Below are 23,732 nucleotides of genomic sequence, written 5' to 3'. Positions count from 1 at the left end.
GTCAATTTGTAAAGATGATTATTAATATTTATAAAAATATTATGAAATTGAAGTGGACAAAACAAATTAAATATTTGGGAATTAATGTTAATACAGAATATCAAGATTTATATTCAATTAATTATCTTACTTTAATAAAAAAGATTAAACTAGTTTTGATTAGGTGGAAGGACTTACCTTTAGGTTTATTGGGGAGGATTAATACTATAAAAATGAATATTTTTCCTCGGATGCAATATTTGTTTCAATCAATTCCTTATTTTAAAAAGAAAAGGTTTTTTTAAAGATTTATATAAAGTAGTTAGAGAATTTTTATGGAAGGGAAAATTTCCAAGGGTAGCAATGAAAAAATTGATGTGGGATTTTCAATTTGGAGGTTTGAGATTACCTAATTTTCAATATTATTATGAGGCAGCTCAATTTAAATTTCTTAGTGCATTAATGAAAATGGAGGATCCGCCCAGTTGGGCAAAGATAGAACTGGCAGTTATTTTAGAAAAATCTCCACATGAATTTTTGTTTCGATGAAATAAAAATTTGTTACGAACTTATGATGTACCAATATTGAAACATTTATTGAATTTATGGACGAGTAAACTTGATAAAATGGGGCTTAAAAATAAATGGTCTGGGCGATTGCCATTATATAATAATCAACTTGTTACTTTTATGGTCTCCAATATCACTTTGAAACAATGGGAAAGGAAAGGAATAAAAAATTTATCTGATTGTTTTTTTGAAGGACATTTTTGTTCTTTTGAGGAATCACAAAAGAAATTTGGTATTAGTGGAAATTCTGTATTTGTGTATTATCAGTTAAGATCATTTGTAAAACAAATATGTGGTCGTCAAATTATTTTATTGCCCGAAACTAGTTTTGAGAAATATGTACTTTCAATACCAGAAAAGGGGTATATATCTGATTTGTATTGTATTTTACAAGAATTTGAAAGTAAGAAAGATTGGGATAAAGATAAGTTGAAATGGGAAAAAGATTTAGGTTCTACAATAGCTGATGAAGCTTGGATGGAAATTTGTAAAAATAGTATTTGGAAATTGATTAATGCTAGATTGGCGATGATTAATTATAATTTTATACATCAATTATATCTAACACCAGAAAAATTAAAAAAATTTGGTCTTAGTAAGTCAGATTGTTGTTTTCGTTGTGATCAGATAGCTAGTACTTTTTTACGTACTGTCTGGTCTTGCGATCGATTGCAACAGTTTTGGAAAGGTATTCAATCTATATTTAATAGATTATATAATATTTGTGTTGTATTAGATCCTGATATATTTTTGTTAGGAAATATGCAATCATTAATTGATTTAGGATTAAATGATTATCAGATTTCTTTTATCTATTTAGCTTTAGCAGTGGCCAAGAAATGTATAGCATCTACTTGGAAAGATAGAAATATACTAACTTTGGATAGGTGGTATTTAGAGATGAAGTCTTGTTTAATTATGGAAAGGATATCTTTTTCAATTCAAGATAAGATGTCTTTTTATAAGTTGAAGTGGACTCCATTTGTTAAATATATGCAATTAAATTTGATTTAAGTATGTTCCTAGATGTGATATTCTAGATTTGATAAATTTTTTTAACTATTTTTATTTGTTTTTTTTTTCTTTTTGCCTGTGCTTTTTTAATATATAATATTATTAATTGTACTAATTCTTCACTCTTTATTTTTGGGGAGGGGAAGGGTGGGTTTTTTTTAATATAGATTTTTTTTAGTTCTTGTATGTAGGGGGGGCGGTTAGCTTGAATTAAGTTAGGTTACTGATGTTGTAATGTAATTATATTACTTTATTTTATATTTTTTCTTTAAATGTAAATTTTCTTTTTATTCCTGTGATAAAATTTTTAAATTAAGTTTAAAAAAAAAATAAAACACAGAGGGTAGTGGTGGAAGGCCGCTATTTGCATTGGAGGCATGTAACTAATAGTGTTCTACCTGGATTAGTTTGTGAGATATATAAATGACTTGGATGAATAGGTAGGTGGGTGGGTAAGCTTACAGATGATACATAGATTAAGGGAGCTGTGCACAGTGTAGAGAGCTATCAAATAAAATGGCAGATAGAGTTTAATCATGACACATGTTAGGTGCTGGATTTTGGGAGGTAAAATGTAAGGAGAATATATGTAGTTAATGGTAAGACTTTTAAAAGTTTTGATGTGCAGAAGGATATGGGGGATTCAGGTCCAGAACTCGTTGGAAGTGGCCATGCAAGTAGATAAGATGGTAAAGAAGGCAGACAGAAGGTTGTCTTCATTGGATGGAGAAGTGAGTATAAAAATAAGGAGGTCATGTTGCAGCTATATAAAGCATTAGTTTGGCTGCACTTGGAATACATTACAGGAAGGAAACGAAGGTTTTTGAAAAGGTGCAGAAGAGGTTTACTAAGATGTTGTCTGATTTAGAGGGCATGAGTTATGGGGAGAGTTTGGACAATCTTGGGTTGTTTTCTCTGGAGGCTGAGGAGATATATAAAATCATGAACGGCAATGATAGGATGAACATCAATCAGAATCTAGAAGTAAATCACAAAACAGGTGGACCTTTTTGTCAATCAGAATATAATACTCCTAGGGCAGAAACCTCATACACTAGAGTAGCCATTCTCAACAGGGCCCTACAGCCCCCTTTGGGGGGGGCACAGCACATTTAAGTAAAAGCCTTGTTTTCTTTTCACCTCACGCAACATAAATATATATATTTTTTTAATATAGTTGGTAGGAGAGAAATACAAAATAAACCAAAACTTGATTGCTTCACAGGGGAGGGGGGCCATAAAACTTAAGCAGAACCCGGGAGGGGGATGGACATAGCTGAGAAAAGGTCGAGAATAGCTGCTTTAGCGGACATACATTCAAGGAGAGGGTGAGGAAGTTTAACGGAGATGTGTGGGGCAAATAGTTTACACAGAGTATGGTAGCTGCAACATGACCTCCTTACTATGAGTAGTGGTGAAAGCATTTAAGAGCCTTCTCAATTGGCACATGAATATAAAGGGGGTGGAGGGATATCTATCAGGATATCAGCACATTCTTGGTTTGATTTGGATATCACGATCGCCACAGACATATGGACTGAAGAGCCTGTTCCTGTACTGTACTATGTTCTATGTAAGATTGCGATGTTTTGCTGAATCAGATTTGTTTCTATTTGCACAGAACCAGAAGTAAGATAGACATCTGCACAGTACATCTGTAATCAGTGATCTGTGATAAACCAGCCATGGGTATCTCTAGCGTTCAGATAATGAAAATAGATTACTGCAAGTCTGAGATCCGAAATAAAAAAAAACAAAAATACCTCCGAGAATAAAGAGATTAATGTTTTATATTGCTGTTCTTCAATCACTGGGTCAATGAGAGGTCTCTAGCATGAAACTTATCTTATTCCCTAATTTTCAAATGTCCAGTAGTTCTTTGGAATATTTGCAGCTGCTTCATTTGCTTTAAAATGATTCCTGTTTTCCCTCAACTCTGACAATAAGAAATAATCTTGAACAATAAAAAATAAACTTATCATCTGGCATCCGAAATCCTGACCAAAACTCAAATTACATAAATATTCCCAAAGATGAGGGAAAAAGCAGCAAATTTATGCCTAATGCTCTGGTAATTTCAGGCAAGTTTCTCTGGAGGCTGAGGGGACGACTGATGAAGTTAAACAGGAAAGTCTGGGATTGAGCAATAACCGTTCCAGTTGTCTGCCTCCTCTCACTTTCTCTCACTCTTTTCCTGCTTCCAGCAAAAGCACTTCAAACATTATCAGAGGATTCAAAAATCCTCTGGGATACATTTGTGGACAAATGAGAGAAAGATGGAAAATAGCAAAGTGTTATTGTTGCAGTACTGAATGCTCATGACTGACAACATTAACTTCACATCATATCTCTCCTGGTGGCCTATTTCAGAAGCTTTCATCAGCTGTTTATATCTTTAGGCTTGTCAGTCACAAGGTGAATCAACTTAAGGAAAAAAAAATGGATTATATTTGAATTAGGCATGTAACACATGACCTTGAAGCATTAATTTCATTTCATTTTATTTGGCAATATTTCAATGCCAGCTAAGAGTGTATACAGTGGAGACTACTTAACATACCAGTTAAGTGCAAAGTCTACTTACAAGGACATTATATCCATATTGAAGATTTTCTTTATTCCATTTATATTAGATTAAATTTTGATCAGGTGCAATTAGGTTTTCCATGGAATAACTTATTTATTTCCAGTTAAGTGACTTGAAATAATTTCCAACATATTTTTATTTCACTTATTTCTACTAACCATGATCAACAACTCATGGTCATAAAACAATAAAATCTTATGAGCCAAAAACACATCTATTTTAATAGTGTTGTTTCTCAAGGTGAGAAAAATAATTTCTACAATCATGGCATAAATGCTGGGATATTCTTACTGGAAACATTTACTGCTAATCCTGCCTGCTATCTAAAGTCTGAAAGAGGTTTGTAAATCATTTTTCTCTTGTAAGTATTTAGACAAATATGTCTAAACTTTAGACACTCATTTATTTGATTGTGATGTTTCACTGGAGAATGGAATATTCATTACACTGATGATGAGATTAGAGTAAGGGTGAGGAATAGAAAGTTGTTTAAGTAATAAATTGAAAGGATAATTAAGGTGGTGGGGTGGATCTGAAACATATGATTATATCCAGTAACTCTAGTGTGCAGATGGGAAGGGATGTGAATTGACTTGAACATGGGAAATAAAGATTGATTGTCAAGTGGTAATGGTGGAAATGGCAGCTCAGGCCTAATCTGGCCATATTGAGAAATGTGGTGTTTGTGATAAAATAAATTAAAACTTGTTTTTAAATAGGATGGATGGAGATGTTTGTTATTTCAACAGTGTGGTAGGGTTGAAGAATCTTTCTTGAAACTGTATTTCTGGTGCCTTCTCAGATCAAGTCTTTTGGGCCAAATTTGTGATGTATTAGATGAACAAATTCAATCTAATCTATTACTTAAGTAAGATTTAAACTTTGAGTGTACAGGTAAAATGATTTCCATGAGCATTGAGCATTTATAAAATGGTTTAAAAATGCCACCCACTCTAGCTACCTTTTGCAATTGTCATTTATGTTAAAATTTCTCAGTCTTTTGGTTGACTTTGAGTGAATTGTGCTGGTAACAACTTACTGAATTTCCAGGGCATTCTTCTATTTTCTACTCATTCATGTTTTAACCTCCAGGAAATCAGTAAGATTAGGAATGTTTGACATACGTTACGTCATAGACCAGCAGCAATAGAAGTTCATCACGATAATGGTATCTTAAAACAATAATTTTTAATTAATAATATAATATCTTATTTAACTCTAAACTTAACCCTAACAATGGGCAATGTGTGTATGGATTACCCAAACCTTTACAGTTTAGGCATAATTCTGAAAAGTCAAATTCAAAGTTCAGTCTTTGAAATTTTGTGTTGAAACTCAGACCTTTTAAAACTATTGTTCAGAAGTCATTTGTATTTGAGACATTGAGTCATCAGACTACTCAAAACTCACAAATTCTTGTCGAGATGCTTTCAGAGAAATGTTTCTTCATACACATGATGTGACACATCTTCCCTCTTACTTGCTTAAGGGTTACGAAGCTTGTGACCTCTAAGATGCTTTCGCAGACCCAGGCAAGGGTTTTAGATGAAATAATGGTCACTATCCAAATGCAAGAATTATCTTGATTCTTTACCAAGATATGGGTCAGTCACAAGTGACCATTACAATTGCCACAGCAAATCATTGTTTCCCTTTGGCAAGGAGAACACAACAGCAGTATCCATCTTATAGAATGTCACTGCATTTCTATCTTCAGATCAATCTTTTTGAAGTGCCTTAATCACATGGCTGGCTTGAGCAATATGGTTATAGTTTCATTTCTCAAACACGAGTCAATGAGCAGATAATCCCTTCTGTTTAAACAGGCATCTCTTTGAGTAAACATTCATTACTTCAGGTTTTAAATTGAGAACAATAATGTTGGTTTTATGGCTCTGAATATAGATGCTTTGGCATCTGCTTCAAAATGTTCTATGTGTTTTTCCCCTGTTTTCAAGTCCCCACAGTAACTCTCTAAAATATATAAAAATACAGATGAAAAATAACATAAGTCTGTAACACAGAGAATTAAAATGCATGCAAGGTACTATCTGTCTACACGGAGCAATAATAAATTAAACCTCTCAATAAACACTTGGGATTATTCTCACCACAGATATTCCAACCTTGGTATATACTTTCCACACTGATTGTCATTTCTTAATACTTTCCCACATTGGGACAGTTTTCTTACCACAGCTACTTGGAAACATTTTTACACAGCAGCCATGATAGTGCTAAATAAAATACATTCTCTATAACCATGCTTCAGAAGGCAAAGGTGAAAACTATAGACTGCTCTTTGACAAAAACAGAGCATCGAGGAAAAAGGAGAGTTGTGATCTTGAAATCAAGCGCTGGAATATTGGTATGTGATTGCTTCGAGTAGTTCTCTGAAATTTCTCTTTTCACAAAGGAATAATCAGAGGTGTTACATTAACAGGCAATTAGCAACCATTAGTTTTTTTTTGACAATATTTCTAGATTAAACCTTTTCTTGTTGTACCAGCTGCTAAGTATTTTTTTCGCTATCTGGTTGCATGCCTTGTGAAGGCAGTGCAAAATAATTTTCTGATTCTTTTACTGCATTCTCGCTCATAATCTCTTTGCTGATTAGTTTCTCCATCACGTGTTTTGATCTTTTAAGCAGATCAGTAGAGTCTACTCGGATTCACTCTTAATTAGGATGAGGTGAAAAATAATGTCCTTTTTCTTCTGTCTATCCATCCCATATGATGATGATGGTTCCTTTCAGTCAGTTTGTGGAGTTCGATATGTGCATCCTGGAGGGGGTGTACAGGCTCTGCTTGCCACATACTTGGCAGATGAGGCCTGGAGGGGCAACAGGGGCAGAAGCTCTGTTGTAGAGCTTCCTGTGTCTTTCCTCTGTTGCCTTGTTGAGCTTCTCTGCAGTATCCATACCTTTTCTGATGGCATCCTTCCATTGCGAGCAATCTTGAGCCAGATCCTCCATGTTGATGGAGCTAGTTAGTTCCAGATTTCTTGAAGAACATCCTTGTACCATAGTTGCTGGTCTCCTCATTTTTGGGTACCACTGGACAGATGGCCATACAAGGTGTCCTTGGGCAGTCTTCTGTCAGGCATTCTGACAACATGTCCTGCCCAATGCAGTTGGGCTGACATTACCAAGGTTGAAACTGCTGCCATTCCAGATTGAGAAAAGACCTCGATATTGGAGACCTTGTCTTGCCAGGTGATCTTCATCAGAGAACGTAGGTGACGCTGCTGTAGTTGGTCAAGTTGACTTAAGCGACTCTGATATGAGCACCACGTCTCACATCCATATAGCAAGGATGATATGACAACGGTCCTGTACACCTTTCACTTGGTGGTCAACCTGATATTCTGTGACCAAACCCAATCTTTCAGCTGACCAAAGGCAAAGCAGGCCTTTCTGGTTCTTGACTCAATCTCTACATCTAAAGAAGCTGAGGATGCAATTGTGCTGGCCAGGTAGCAAAACTTGTGGGCAGCATTGAAACGAGTGTCATCAATGAGGACAGTGTTTTAATGTATTGTTGTTGTCAGTCTCATCTATTTCCCATCCAAGCTATCAATGAATTAAAGTGAAAGATTGTGGGGTGGCAATAGGACTGTGAATGGCATTGAGGGAGTGGTAGGGTGAGTTTATCTAAAAGGTCTGTTGTTTACATGCCATTTGGCTGAAGCTGCATTTGACAAATGAATGACCACCATAAATAATTTGCTACTAAAAATACAAATATTGGATAAATTTAATCACGTTTTTCTGAGTTTCAGGTGATCTAAAATGGATCAAAACTACCAAGTTTTAGACATTGTGGTGCATGGAACTACTGCACTTTGTTTTTGTTCAAGTATTATGTTTTTTTTTGCTATATTCAGCAGGTTTACAGCCTTACGTTATAAATCTCATAAGAAATCACACCAGTACATAGCATGTTTCAGAATGCTGAATAAAAACAACTATTAGGGCAAAAGCAGGTTCTTCAAAATTGTCATGAATGTAAAATTCTTACTGTTGCAAATAGTGACGATCAGTTATTTATGTTCCTAAGTAAGGAAAGTTCTTTTTTACTGCTAAAAAAATGGGGAAATTCCAAGACAAAGCAGCAAAGAAGCAAATGCATACTGTACCTTTGCATGATATGTGCTAATATCATTTTTAATTTTTAAAAAAATTTAGACATACAGCACGGTAACAGGCCATTTTTCCCCATGAGTCCATGCTGCCCAATTTACACCCAATTGACCTACACCCCCAGTATGTTTCAAATGGTGGGAGGAAACCAGAGCCCCTGGGGAAAACCCACACAGACAAGGGGAGAACATACAAACTCCTTACAAGCAACATGGGATTTGAACCCCAGTCCCGATTGCTTGCACTGTAAAGGCATTGCGCTAATCACTACACCAACTGTGCCACCCTGGTTCCTATTCATGTTGTTTAAGTTTATTTGTCACAAAATGCTGTGAGAAGGGTTACTCTGCAAATAGATCAGCAAGTCAGATTTAACATTGCATATAGCCATGTAGAGCTTACAATTAACAAAGTGTAGGATTACTATTACAAGAACTATCAATGAGCATCAAACAAGGGCAGCATGAGAGTACTATTATGGGATTCATTCAGGAGACTGCTGCCTGCAGGAAAGAAACTGTCTTTAAGCTTTCACACTCTGGTGCCTTCTTCCAGATGTGAGGCTGGAAAAGAGACGGTATCCAAGATGTGATGTTGTCATTCAGTACGATGGCTGCCTTTCTCTGGCAGCATGAGATGTAGATGGAGTCCGTAGAAGGGAGTAAAATTTTGCATTATGTCCTGAGCTGCATTCAATACTTCTGTTGTTTCTTCCGATTTTGAGCAGAGCAGCTCCCATGCTACTCTGAGATCCATCCAGCAAGTATGTCTTTGATGGTTCACCTGTAGAAGTTGTTGAGGGACAGCAGGGACATGGTGAACTTCCTTAGCCTTCAAAGAAAGTAAATGCATTGGTGCCCTTTCTCGATTGTCATACAAATATACTTGTCCCAGCTCAGGTCAGATCATTGGAGATATTTATTTCTAAGTCAATGAAGTTATCTCCTCTTTGACTTCACCACCATTGGTGGACTCACCCCCGTTTCCTAAGTCAATGATCATCTTCATTTTCTTATTGACTTTGAGATAGAGGTTGCTGTCTTGGCACAATGACTCTAGAATTTTGATCTCTTTCCCACATTCCATCTCATAGTTATTTGATACACAGCCCACCACTGCAGTTGTAAAGGTTAAAAGCTTGTGTTATTGCTTTTTGTTAATTTTGTGTCTATCCCTTTAAGAAAAATTATTGTTTGTAGTGTTACTATAGTTACTATGATGACACGTGTCATAATATCTGAGCAGACCGAGAGTTTGTATCTCATTCTCCGAAGAATCATGACAGAGACATAAGCTCAAGATTCTTTTCTTTGAATTCATCTTCTTTCATTTTAATTCATCTTATTTTGTTTATTTATTTTATATCTGTTTAAAGTTGAATATTGTTATCATTATACAGTATGCTTTATCTACCCATCGTTATGAAAATCTCAATGCAAAGTTATGCAAAATGTTAATTCGTTTTATCAACAAATTAAAGTTACTTACAGCTGCAACTACCAACTTTGATTTATTGAATTAATAAGATACTAATTTGGAATATTGAAACTTATGATTTTTTGAAGATGACACGTTTTGAAATTGGGAAATAGTAGAACTTGGAAAGTGTCATCTATAGTGGTGTCATCAGCAAATTTGAAGATGGAGTTGTATTGGGATTTAGGTGTACAGTTATGGATGTAGATGGAGTATAGCAGTGGTCTGAGTGTACATCCTGGACGAGTCCCGGTGTTGAATAATAGTGGAGGAGATGTGTCACACGCATTTTCATTTATTGTAGTCTGTTAGAAATGAAAATAAGAGGGGAAGATGTGTCTGGTATTGGGATCCTACCAGCCTCCGCATCCAACACATTATTCTCTGGAATTTTCCAGCAATTACAACAGGCTACCTCAACTACGCTTCCTCACACCCTTTCCTTCGCAAGGATTCTATTCCCTTCTTGCAATTTCTCCGACTCCACTGCATCTGTCCCCAAGAATTTCCTACACCTGTTATGTTGGGCCAGTTGTGACTTTTTTTTAGGCATGATGAATTTTCATTGCCGATTCCTGCAAAATACTGCAGCAACTCCATTAGCTCTTATTGCACTACGAAAAGGATCTGACGTCCCAAAAACGATTAACTTTGGGAAATTATGCTGTGCATGCTTTCAACAATGTGAAGACTGTTATTGTGAATGCCATGATGCTTGTATATCAAAAGCCTGACATCTTGCTCTCTCCTATCACAGATGCATCTGTCAGTGCTGTTGGAGCAGTGTTAGAACAACTGGAACCTCTGGCATTTTTTCAGCCAAGCTCTCACAAACTCAGGCAAAGTATGTTACATTTGGTCAAGAACGCTTGGCCATCTATCTTTCAGTGAAACATTTCTGCTTTTAATTGGAAGGTCATCCTTTCACCATTTATGCAGACCACCAGCCTCTTATGCATACTGCAAGTAAAAGCACACTTCGACTTCATCTTACAATTTTTATTGAACATATGGCACATCTGAAAAAAAGCAAATGCCAGGGCCAACACCCTGTATAGGCACGACAATGTTGCCTTACATACACTACTGCCATTGATTTCACTGCCATGGCTCCTACTGCACAGCACACACATCCTGATCTTATCCAGTATCACTAGATCAACTCTCCACCTTCAAGACATGACCCTGGATGAATCAGGTGAAAAGTTAATCTGCCATTGTTAACCTTGCCAGGCGAGTTTGTGAATCTGAGTCCAAGCACAAAGTTTTATGATCTGGCTAGTTATGTTGGTTGTCTTCGGGGAAACATGAGATTACTCTAACCTATTCCTATGTGGCAGGTGACAACTGCACATCCAAGTGATTTACAATGCTGTACTCATGTGCTCCTTCGGCATGATGCTGTTCGCAAACCACTTCAGTCCATTTACGGTGGTCTTTTTCAGGTCCTATAACACCACCTGAAGACTTTTATGATCGACCGGAATGGAAAAGCTGACACGGTTTCCATCGACAGGTTGAAGCTGGTGTATAACGACGGCCCATGTTTTGCGTTGGAGCCAGAATCAAAGGATCCGTCGCACCCTTGCCAGTTTGGCTGTTCATTGCCTGTCTGGCATTATCGTATAAGATCAGGCCTAATTTTCAGCTCTCCGGACCCTTACATAGCGGGTTAATTCCAATCAGTCGCCTTCTTGCATGGCTTGGAGGCTGAGCGGGGGTGCTATCGCGGTTGCATACTTACCGCCCCTGATGATGTGACGTGTGAGAGTAATAGCGCACATGTGCAGGTGTGTTAAGTGTCTCAGATGCAGGAGGAGAGTGAGAGTGTCAGAATCACCTGTGTGGGAGTGAGACAATGAAAATGAAAATGTCAGAGGAATTTAGCTGGGTGGTGTTTGGGGAGTTGAAGAATGCAGTCTTGTGTCTGAAGGGAATAAAGATAGAGAACTCCATTTTGTGCTGAAAGAAACGAGTGAGTGAATTCTTTGTTTGTTTGTAAGTTGTGGTGAATCAATGCTGTGACAAACTCATTCCTCACCCCCATTCACCCCCATCTCCTCCATTTCCCACTCACTTTCCCTGGCCCCCTCTGCCCAAAGACTCAACAAACACAGGGTTCTCCTTGTCCTTACCTACCACCCCATCAGCCTCCACATCCAACATAGTATCTTCCAGAATTACCGGCAATAACAACAGGATCCTACTATCAGACACACCTTCCCCCCTCCTCCCCACTTTGCCTTCTTTAGGGACCAATCCCTCATGACTCCCTCTTGCACTCATCCCTCCCCACTAATTTCCACCCCCCCCCCCCATGTTCCTTTCACTGTGGCTGCAGGAGGTGCCGCATTTGAACCCACACCTCCTCCCTCACCACAGTTCGGGGCCCAAAACAGGCCTTTCAAGTGAACCATCACTTCACTTGTTTATCCACAGGAGTGATTTACTCTATCCGCTGCTCCCTATGTGGCCTCCTTTACATCAGTGGGATTGGGCCCAGACTGGGAGATCACTTAGATGAGCACCTTTGCTCTGTCCACACCAGTGACAGGGATCATCCAGAGACCAACCATTTCAGTTCTGTGTCCCACTCCCATACTGACATGTCTGTTCATGGCTTCCTATTATCCCACCAAGACCATCTGTAAATTGGAGGAACATCTGATTTTCTGTCTGGGCAGTCTGCAGCCGGATGGCATTAACATAGACTTTTCCAGTTTCTGCTTACCTCCTCTCCTTTCGCCCTCTCTTCTCCTCCCCCTGTCAGCTCTCCACTCATTTGCCTCTCTATTCAATTAGCCATCCCTCCTCCCCCTGCTTGCTGCAGTGCCCTCCCTCCATTCTCCATCTATTACCTCCTGCCTTTGGGACCATTCTCCTCCTCGCACTCCTATCCCCATTACCTTCTGATGGATGCCTTCTGACAATTATCCATATCTTGATTAAGGGCTCAAACCCAAAACATCAGTATGTATCATTCATTTATGGTTTCTGAATGGGGAACACCTTTATTGTCTTCCTGGTTACTCTGTCTTCTATACACTTAATGTCAAAGACATTGATACTGTGATGCATACATTGAGGTTGTTTCCTGAATTCTTGAATGAAGACCAGCCAACTGACTTGAAGCAGTCATGTTGCATGTCATCTATATTCTCGGACTAGTGCTGAATGACTTCCATCATTAGCTTCTATTGCAAGGCATTTGAATATCCTCCCTTTTAGTGAACCTGATTTCATCTGAGATAATAAATAGTCAAATTTGCATGTTCTTTCCCTTTACAGTTATTCTACGTTGTAGTGTAAGTGAGTAGAAAGCAAGCAGCTGAATGAGATTGTAGGTCTATAAATAAATAAAGAGATCAGAGGGGGTTAAACTAAAGGTAGCATTTATATAGTATTGTTTAGATAGCATTTCATAATGAGGATCGTTAATGGTTGAGCAACTAAAATTGGGAAAAATCAAGATATTATGCATCTGAGAAATTAAAAGATAAAGATTTATATTCGCACAGCACCTTGCAAATTTCTAACTTTCTTGACACAACTGAGTAGTAAAATAAGGAGAAGTGAGGCCACAGATTTGGTGGGGGGATAATACAATCCAGGACTATGGACAGGAAATGAAGGATAATAATGTGGCAGACAATGAAGGTGAAATGTCTTTTTTTTTGAAGAAAGAAGTAATAGCTATAGATCTAAAGGGAGGATACAGTACACATGAGAAGGGTCTACATCAGCTAACATTAGGATTAGAGCAGTAGTCCTCAACCTTTTCCTTTCTATTAACATACAACTTTAACTATTCTCTATGCCATCGGTGCTCTGTGATTAGTAAGGGATTACTTAAGATGATAATGAGTGGGAAGGGAAGGTTGAGAATCACTGGTCTTTACCCAATTCTTACTGAAATATTTTGCTGAAGAAACCATATAAACAAACCATATAAACCATATTTCCTTTGGAGTTATGAAACTGTGCACATAATGAGCCAATGAGGTACGATTACAACAGTGGTTTTCAAACTTTTTCATTCCACCCACATTCCACCTTAAGCTATCCCTTACAATCACAGAGCATCAATGGCAATAGTGAATACTTAAAGTGGTATGAGTGGAAAGAAAAAGGTTGAGGACCACTGGATTAGAGCTACTTTCTATGTGTAAAGGCAGAATTATCGTGGACAATTGAACAGAAAATTTTCACTTAGGCTTTTATTTGTGCCCATCCCCAGAAATTATCTTACAAGGCTCAAAGTCACAGAGCCAAAATGAGCTGAAGGAAAACATTTGTTTTGAATTTCGCTGACTTTCTTCAATGAAAAAAAGGCAAATATCATGCAACTTCTTCAAAAGTAACCTCAAAATATACCCCAACATCTCTATATTTACTTTTATGTCAAATTGTATCTGGCATTCAGTGAAGCACACTGGAATATTTTACGATATTAAAAATATCCCATGTTCATCGATAGTTATGCTCCACACAAATCTTTGAGAATGTCTCCAAAGTTTGTTGTCCAACCAAATGCATTCACCATATGTTACACTTGACACATTTGCAAATTTCTCACATATGCAGATAATTGGCTCAAATTTGAAATGATTAAATTTCAAATAGCAAAATTTGCAGTGGAACAGATGGAAATGAAATAGTCAAAAGCAGGAAGAGGAGGAAGTGCAGACCAGGTAAAAGCACATGAAAGCTATTAATTTATAAATATCACATTGTTAATAATACAATTTGTGAGCAGAAAAGGAAGCACTGAATTTGGTTAAAATATTTACTGAAAATAGTTTAATTCATCACCTTGTATCCTCAGTAACTAATGAGTATGTTATGAATAAGCACCAAAGTTGCTGGTGTGAAAGACAAAAGTCTGTGGATGCTGTGATTGTAGTAAAAACACAAGAATGCTGGAGGAACTCAGCAGGTCTCATAGCATTGATGGGAGGTAAATATATAACCAACCTTTTGAGCTTGAGCCCTTCTTCAAGGTATGAAGAAGAGTTCAGGCTTGAAACATTTGTTATATATCTATCTCCCATGGATGCTGTGCAACCTGCTGAGTTCCTCCAGCATTTTTATGTTTTTATTACCAAAGTTACTTGAGATCATATGTTCTCCTCTTGAGAGATTTTATCTCTGGATAAAATAAATAAGCTTTTTAAAAAAAATATTTTATTTTAATTTTCATAGACTCGTCAAATTCAAACAAACCATATAATCTCTTTTTTAACATTCCTGTAACATACAGAGTCTGTATTTATCCCCCTCACCTCCTCACCCCCCCCACCTTCATACAACTCAAAGTTTAATCAATTAAATTACATTGATACAATTAAATTAAATAGAAAGTAAAAAAAAACCTAAAAACTGAAAGAAATACATCACTCACGTCATGTCCCACTTCTTTGATCACATTCATTTCCCTGCTGGGACAGATTGTGAAAGTATCCCTATTTCGAGGTTGGGGGGGGGGAAACGACAACTAATCAATCTGAGTGCCAATATATTTCAAGTAAGGTTGTCACACCTTAACGAATGTGTAATGTTTCTTCCTTAGATTGTATGTAATTTTTCTCCAGGGTTAAATAAGCTTTTTTTAAAAAATATCTATGAATATTGTTCCTTTCTGAATTTTATTTATCTTGAACCAGAAAAAAAACTATTGAAATTTGTTTGAGAGTTTCTCAAGATTTCCTTATCCTTGCATACACAAAATACGGTAGCTAAACAAAATTGTTTACGTTTGTTTTCCCTCTAAAGCTTGAAAAATAATAGAAGTTTTAACGTAGAAAATTAAACAATTGTAATCTTGGAACATATTTATGGAGTTACCTTGTCACTCTCTTTCATCTCGCCAAGAATGCAGCTATTGGACTCGTCTATCTCTTAGGCAGCTGAATCATCAGATCTTGTGCCTTTCAACATACACTAGTCTGTCAAATGGATGAATACACTCAACAAGGGAACAAGTTACAGCTTGTAAAAAGCAACACAAGGCAACATTACACAAAACACTACGCAGAAAAAAAATCCTGAATAATGTTGAACTCGACACTGAATTTAACAAACAATTCCACAGTTAGACTATTATGGGGAAACCACATATGTATGCTATTTGCACTACGTGGCCCCTTACAAATTCTTAGCTAATTTCTGTTTCTCTCTGGTGATGTAAAATCCCTGTAAGATTGTTCTATGAAAAGCAAAAAGCCATTAGTACCATGGATTAACAGTCTGAAGATGCATACAACTGAAACTTTCTGTTGAACTTCTTTGATTCCAATGCCCTAATTTCATCAGAAATTCAGATAAAATCCTGGGTTCATGAAATATTGATGCAATAGGAAACCCTTTGGGGGAATTAATCCTCTGAAAGAATGTTTGGATAAATATCTCAACACTTCTGATATTTTGAACATATTCTGTGGTAACTTGCAGGAAAAATGAGAGTTGGCTGATAGTCATTATTGTCGTGTCTGCCCTCTCCTTTTCTTATTCTTAATCTGTCCCTTAGGGTTGTGGACTTCAACTGTAGACTTCTAGGTTCGGACATGGTTGATGCATCCACTGTGGGAACCATTGGAAATTCCACAGATGGGGCAGGTGGTATCTGAATGGGTGAATGGTTGGATTATTTATGAAGCAATCTATTGCTTCTGCCATTTACAGAAGGATCAAAGTTCAAATTTATTCTCAGAGTAGAACCTGCTGTCTGAAAGGAGTTTGTATGTTCTCCCATGTCTCCATGGGTTTCCTCTTGGTGCTCTGGTTTCCTCCCACCCTTCAAAACATATGGAGATTGTATGTTAATTGGGGTATTTGAGGGCAAAGACTCATGGGCTGGAAGGGCCTGTTACCAAGCTGTATGTCTAAATTTTAAAAATTAATACATGACATCACATATAGCCTGAGATTCTTTTGTCTGCAGGCCAGGTAGAATTTCAACATCTGTAACTGGAAACTGTACTCAAGAAGAAAAAAGAAAGCAATGTTAGCAAGGAAAGAAATCTAAACAAACTGTGGAAACACATAAAAAATATTCTGTAATAAGTAATGTGCAAAATAGGAGCCCTTAAATGTGTTTCTGATTGAGACTGTTGTTTAGGAGTCTGATGGATGAGGGTTAGCAACTGTTCTTAAATCTAGTGGTGTGAGTCTTGTGGCATCCATACCTCTTTCATGATGGCATTAGTGAGAACAAAGCATACCCTGGGTGGTGTGGATCCTTGATGATAGCTGCTGGTTTCCATTAGCAGCGATCTATGTAGATGCTCTTGATAGTGAGGAGAGTTTTGCCTGTGATATACTGGGCTATGTCCACTATCTTTGAAGAGTTTTCCATTACCAGGCTGTGATGCCAGCTGGTCAGCACACTTTCCACCACACATCTGTAGAAGTTTGCAAAGGTTCTGATGACAAACCAAACCTCTGAAAACTCCTGAGGAAGTAGAGGCGTTGATGTGCTTTCTTCACGATGACATTGTCATGGAAGGTCCTCTGAGATAGTGACTCCCAGGAATTTAAATTTGCTTACCCTCTCCACCTCTGTTTTCCCCCAATGATCAGTGGGTCATACACCTCTGGATTTCCTTTCCTAAAGTCTACAATCAGTTTCTTGGCATTGAGTGAGATGTTGTTGCTGCCACGTTTTCAGTCTCCCTCCAATATGCTGACTCATCATCTCTTTTTATATTGCACACTATGGTGATTGCTGTACCAAGCCAACCTGTGGTCCCCCAGTGCTGATGGAGAATGTGGAGGAGATGTTCTTGCCAATCTGTATTAATTGGGGTCTGGCGGTGAGGAAATCTAGGAGTGAATTGCAGAGTTGGGTATTAAGGCCCAAGTCTTGGACTTTACTGATTAGTTTTGAGGGGATGATGTGTTGAATGCCAAACTGTAGTCAATAAAAGAATCCTGATGTATGCATCTTCAGAATCAGAATCAGGATTTATTGTCATGAACAAGTCATGAAATTCAGTGTTTTGTGGCAGAATCATAGTGCAAACATGTATATAATAACCACCTTACAACATTACTATAAAAAATAAAATAAAATAATAATAACATTAATAGTGTGTAAAAAGTAAGACAGTGCCTTTGGTTCATTGATTATTCAGGAATCAGATGGCAGCGGGGAAGAAGCTGTCCATCTGCTCATCTTTAGGCTCCTTTTCCATGTATGGTAGTAGAGTGAAGAGGGCGTGGCCTGGGTGGTGAAGGTCTTTGAGGATAGAGACTGCTTTTTTAAGACACCATCTCATGTTGATGACCTTGATGGAGTGGTCTGGTGCCTGTGATGCTGTAGGCTGAGTTAACAGCTCTCTGGAGTTTATTTTTGTCCTGAGATTTGGCGCCTCCATACCTGGCAGTGATGCAACCAGCCAGAATGCTCTCCACGGTACACCTGTAGAAATTTATAAGTTTTCAGTGACATACTGAATTGCCTCAGACACCTCAAAAAGTATAGCTACTGGTGAGCCTTCTTTGTGATTGCATCAATGTGGAGGCTCCAGGATAGACCCTCAGAAGTGTTAACACCCAGGAATTTAGTTCTTGACCCTCTCCACTACTGAGCCCTTGATGAGGACTGACTCGTGTTTTCCTGAAGTCCACAACCATCTCCATGGTTTTGCTGATATTGAGTACTAAGTTGTTGTTGTCACACCATTCAACGAGCTGATCCATCTCCCTCCTGTATGATTCCTCATTGACATTTGTGATTCTGCTGACAACTGTGGTGTCATCAGCAAACTTGTAGATGTCATTGGAATTGTGCCTGGCCACACAGTCATGGGTGTATAATGAGTAGAGCAGTGGGCTAAGAACACATCCTTAGGGTGTGACTGTGTTGATAATCAATCAGGAGAAGACATCGTTTACAATTCGTACTGATTGTGGTCTTCCATTGAGAAAGTCAAAGATCCAGTTGCAGAGTGGGTACAGAGACCTAGTGGCTACAAAGGTGTTCTTGACTAGCACTGAGGGAATAATGGTAATGAAGGCCAAGCTGTAGTCTATGAAGAGCAGCCATATGTATGAATTGGTATGTTCGAGGTGATCCAGAACTGAGTGGAGAGCCAGCGATATTACATTTCGAATTTTGAAAGGTTTAGATAGGGTGGATGCAGGTAAGATGTTTCCCTTGGTGGGTGAATCGAGGACAAGGGGTCATAGTCTAAAAATTAGAGGTTATCCATATAAAACAGAGATTAGGAAGAACTTCTTTAGCCAGAGGGTCGTGGATCTGTAGAACTCGCTGCAGCATACAGCAGTGGATTCCAGATCATTGGGAATATTTAAACAAGAAATAGACAAGTATCTCATTACTGAGGGCATCAAGGGATATGGGGAAAAGGCCAGAAACTGGAACTAGTGTAGAGTAACTTAGTGTAGATTTAACAGAACAGATTTGATGGGCCTAGTGGCCTGTTTCTGTTCCTTTGTCTTATGATCTTGTGATCTGCTGTGATGATAGGCAAATTGCAGTGGGTCCAGATCTTTACTTAGATATGTGTCAGTTGTGGCCATGAGCAGCCTCTCAAAGTATTTCATCACAGTAGAAGTTAGTGCTACTGGGTGGTAGTCATTGAGGCAGCCCACAATACACTTCTTTCGTACCTGGATGATTAATGCCCTTTTGAAGCTGGTAGGAACCTCTGACTGCCACAGTAAGAGGTTGAAAATGTCTATCAACACTTCAGACTGTTGGTTGGTGCAGATTTTCAGGGATGCCATGAGGGTGTGATGCCTTGCGAGGTTTCGCTCTCTTGAATAATATTCTGATGTCGCCCTCAGAGACAAATATCACAGGGTCCTCAGCCTTTTCAGGGATTCTAGTAGGCACTGTTTGGTTCTTCTTCTGAAAGTGTTCAGCTCATTGGGTAGTGAGGCATCACAGCCATCTAAAGTGTTCGCCTTCACTTTGTAGGCTGTAATGGCCTGCAATCCCTGCCATAGCTGGCGTGTATCTGTCTCTGTCTCTAGTTTCCTCTAGAAATGTCATTTTGCTTGGAAGATGGCCTTCTGAAGGTCATACCTGGATTTTTTGTAAAGATCTCCATCCACGGCCTTAAATACGCTTGTTCTCACCTTTAGCAGGTTGAAGATTCTCTGATTCTTCCAGGCTTTTTGTTGGAGAACACCCAGTATTTACATGTAGGCACACCCTCATCCACGCAGGTCTTGATGAAGTTGGTGACACCTGTTGCACATTCATTCAAGTCTCTGGATGCGTTTTTGAATATGGTCCAGTTCATTGATTCAAAGCAGTCCTGCAGATGCTCCTCCACATCTTTCGACCACACCTTGGCTGTCTTCACCACTGGTGCTGTGGTCTTCAGTCTTTGTATGTCGGGAGTAGAAGTACAGCCATATTGATGATTGTGCAGTTGAATCTTGAATTTTCTCACCTCCAGATGCCAGTTGGTGCAGATTGGTAAGAACATCACCTCACAATCTCCATCAGCACTGGAGCACCACAGGGATGTGTATTTAGCCCCTGCTCTACTTGCCCTATACCTATGTCTACCTGGCTCAGTACATCAACAACACCATAATCACATTTGCCATTGATCCTCATAGTGGGCTATATAAAAGGTGGTGAAGAGTCAACATACAGTAGAGTGATTGAAAACTTGGCTGAATGATGCACTAACAACAACCTCACTCTCAATGTCACCAAGACCAAGGAGATAATTGTAGACTTCAGAAAAGGAACACCAGAGGTATATGATCCAATAATCATTGTGGGTTTAGAAGTGGAAAGGGTCAGCAACTTTAAATTCCTGGGGATCACTTTCTCAGGGGACCTGTTCTGAACCCAACATATTAAGCCAACTTTGTTCAACTTTTTATAGTAAAATTTAATGGGTCAACTATTACACCCACACTTCTTTTGACTACAATAAATATGTATCATTTGGGACATCAAAAAGTGGGATGGGCAGGCGGTTGACCAGGACTGTATGATAAATCTGTGATCAGGGTGACAGGTGCTCGGATGGGTGGGCTGCCAGGGCCTGGGTGAGAGATGGCATTTGGGGTGTTGGGAGCTTAGGTGGGTGGGCAGCCAGGGGGGCCAGGGCGTGGGCGAGAGACAGCAGTTGGGGTGTCACAAGCTCCGGTGGTTGGGCAGCCAGAGCCAAAAATAGGGGAGGGGGGGTGGTCAAACTTTACATGCGATATATGGAAAATATCAGATTTTGGGTCCAAAAATAGGGGGTTGACATTTACAAGGTATTGACTATTACATGGGAGCACAATTTTGCTCCAGCAAGTGCATAAAGAATTTGGAAGATTTTTGTATCTTAGACAGAGACCATATTCAGCTTCTAGATTTATGCATTTGTGTCTTGGAAACAGATACCTTTGTAATTATGTTCTCAACTTTTTTAGGTTAACTTATGAGAGAGAAAAATCAAGGAATTTCATGTTACTTAGGCGATGCATTTGATCCTTTGCTTTTTAGATGAGTGGTGATAAGGACTATTTTTGACTATGCAAAACTTCAGCTGAAGGGGATAAAGACATTAACAGATGGCCATGATAGGCAGGCATACCTTCTTGTAATCAAAGCATGGTAAATAATTAACTAGACAAGAAGGGGACAATTGTAATGTGAGGTGTAAGGTTTCTAAATAAACATACAAGGAACATAGATCAGTCATAAGTCTTGAAGGTAATGGCTAATTTTGTCATTTTTTAGGCTGGTAATAATTGTAATGTTCTCTCTGTGTAAACATGACTGTGAGTGTTTCTTTGAGCTTAAAAAAGTTGTGGCAAATCCATTATGCATAAGAACATAAAATATGTAATTTCATTTAGTACCCATATGTGATCATAATATGAAACAAGGCCTTAATTTCCATCCCTTGAAATATGTACGCATATATTTGCTCCACATCAAGAATATTGTAACAAAGCTGCTACTTCACTTGATTTTTCCACATAATGTCAAGGATGGCTTTGCTGAGACTTGGAGAGGTGAATTTTGCTGAAGAGATCTTTGTGAAGCTGGTTCTGGAGCCAGCCTAAGATCGATTTCATACAGCAACCAACAAGGGGATGCTGGAATTAATAGGACATCAGTTCTGCTGTAGGATCATGTGAATTAGGAGCAGGAGTAGCCTCTTCATCCTGCTCTGTTATTTAATAAGAGCCTGGTTGATCTTCCGTTTTGTATTCTCATCTCTCCATGTAATCTCACCAACAGCTTGTCAAAAATCTATCTGCATCTGCTGCCCCTTGAGGAAGAGATTCCAAATATGTGTTTTGAAAGAAAAATAAATGTCACTCTCATATTCTTAAATGATAACAAGGGAAATATTCTCTTTGCATCTCATCGAACATGTTTTAATCATGTTTCCTCTTCCATTTGTAAACTCCAGTGGAGACAAACCTGCCCAATCTGTTTTAATTAGACAATCTGCCACTGCATATTTGTATATGTGACAATACACAAAAGTCTGCAGACATAGGGATTGAAGTAAAAACATATTGCTGGAGAAACTCAACAGTTCAAACAGTGTACTTTATATAGCAAAGATATTAAAAGATACATAACCAACATTATGGGCTTGAGAAGGTGCCTGAACAACAATAATATTGAACTTGAAGCTGCCCATAATGGTTATTGGTCCAGTAAACCTTCTCAGAACTGAATTCAATGAATTGACACCCTTCCTTTAAGAAGGAATCCAAAACTGAAGGATTTTTAAAATGTTGAATAACTGATAATCCACACAAAACATTGAGATGTAGATATTATAGTTATGAGACTGTAGGTGTATGATAGTAACCTGAGTCAAAGGTATCTTATTGATGTGAATACATAGATGATAATGTAATGCACTGAAGCTCATGAAGTAGTAGATGATGGAAATGGCTATTGTGTTTTCTCTAACTTCGACTAAGAATACACATGAGACCACCAAGCTTCTTGTGGAAGTGTAGATTCACATCCTCAGGACTTGACTCCAGCTACTCCAGCCATCTACTTCCGCTTCCCCATTGTATGTTTGGAATTTCTCCTTGTCCTCTATAAATATTCCCCTCTTCTTCATCCACCATAGTCTTCAGTGCAGTGTAAGGTAACTGTTGAGTCCATTTTCATTTTATATCCTTGAGTTCAGGAAAGATGTAGTCATTTTCAAATGATTTTTATAATCTGCTGCAGCCATAATGTAAATTTGCTTTAAAAGATGTAGGCTGTATTTAGTACATTGTTTCTGCTGGGAACCAGCAAATCTTGCTTTGCAAACCCTGCACCCATATTCAGATACTGTTCTCTTGAAATACTTGACATTCCTTACCATTTTTACTGTGTTGAGAGGGTAGAGTTCTTCAGAACCATTGTCCTCTTTTAAAGACCACAATATGATTTTGCTAGTTTGATTTGATGTTTCTGTCATTCTTATGTACCTGGAAGAAAAAATCAGAGTAATTAAATAACTTTTTTTTACAATGAAAAAAGAGGTTTTTGAGATATGATCACTTCCTCACAGTCAATTATTGACATTAATCATTTTATAGACTTTGATGAAGAAAATATGTCTATTGGAGTTTTCTGTTATTTGGTTGACATTTTAATTACTTTTAAATTTTAATTTTTTTAATTTAAAATTTAAATTTAGACCTACAGCATGGTGTCAGGCCTTTTTGGCCCATGAGCCTGTGCTGTCCAATTACCCCCAAATGGCCTGATATGTTTTGAAAGGTGGGAGGAAACTGGAGCCCCCTGGGTAAACATATAAACTTTTTACAGACAGCGTGCAATTCAAACCTTGGTCCCAATCGCTGGCACTGTAACAGCACTGTGCTAACTGCTATGCTAACCATGCTACTCTAGCTGTTACTTATCTTCATTATATCTTCAGATCTCTTTAAACTCACAAGTCTCTCAAAGAGTTGTCTTTCAGAGAGATATGCTTCAAAGAGGAATGACCATCTTCT

Source organism: Narcine bancroftii, chromosome 1, assembly GCF_036971445.1.
Source record: "Narcine bancroftii isolate sNarBan1 chromosome 1, sNarBan1.hap1, whole genome shotgun sequence".
NCBI classification, from domain to species: Eukaryota; Metazoa; Chordata; class Chondrichthyes; order Torpediniformes; family Narcinidae; genus Narcine; species Narcine bancroftii.
The sequence above is the reverse complement of the archived record's forward strand: the minus strand, read 5'-3'. Positions refer to the sequence as shown.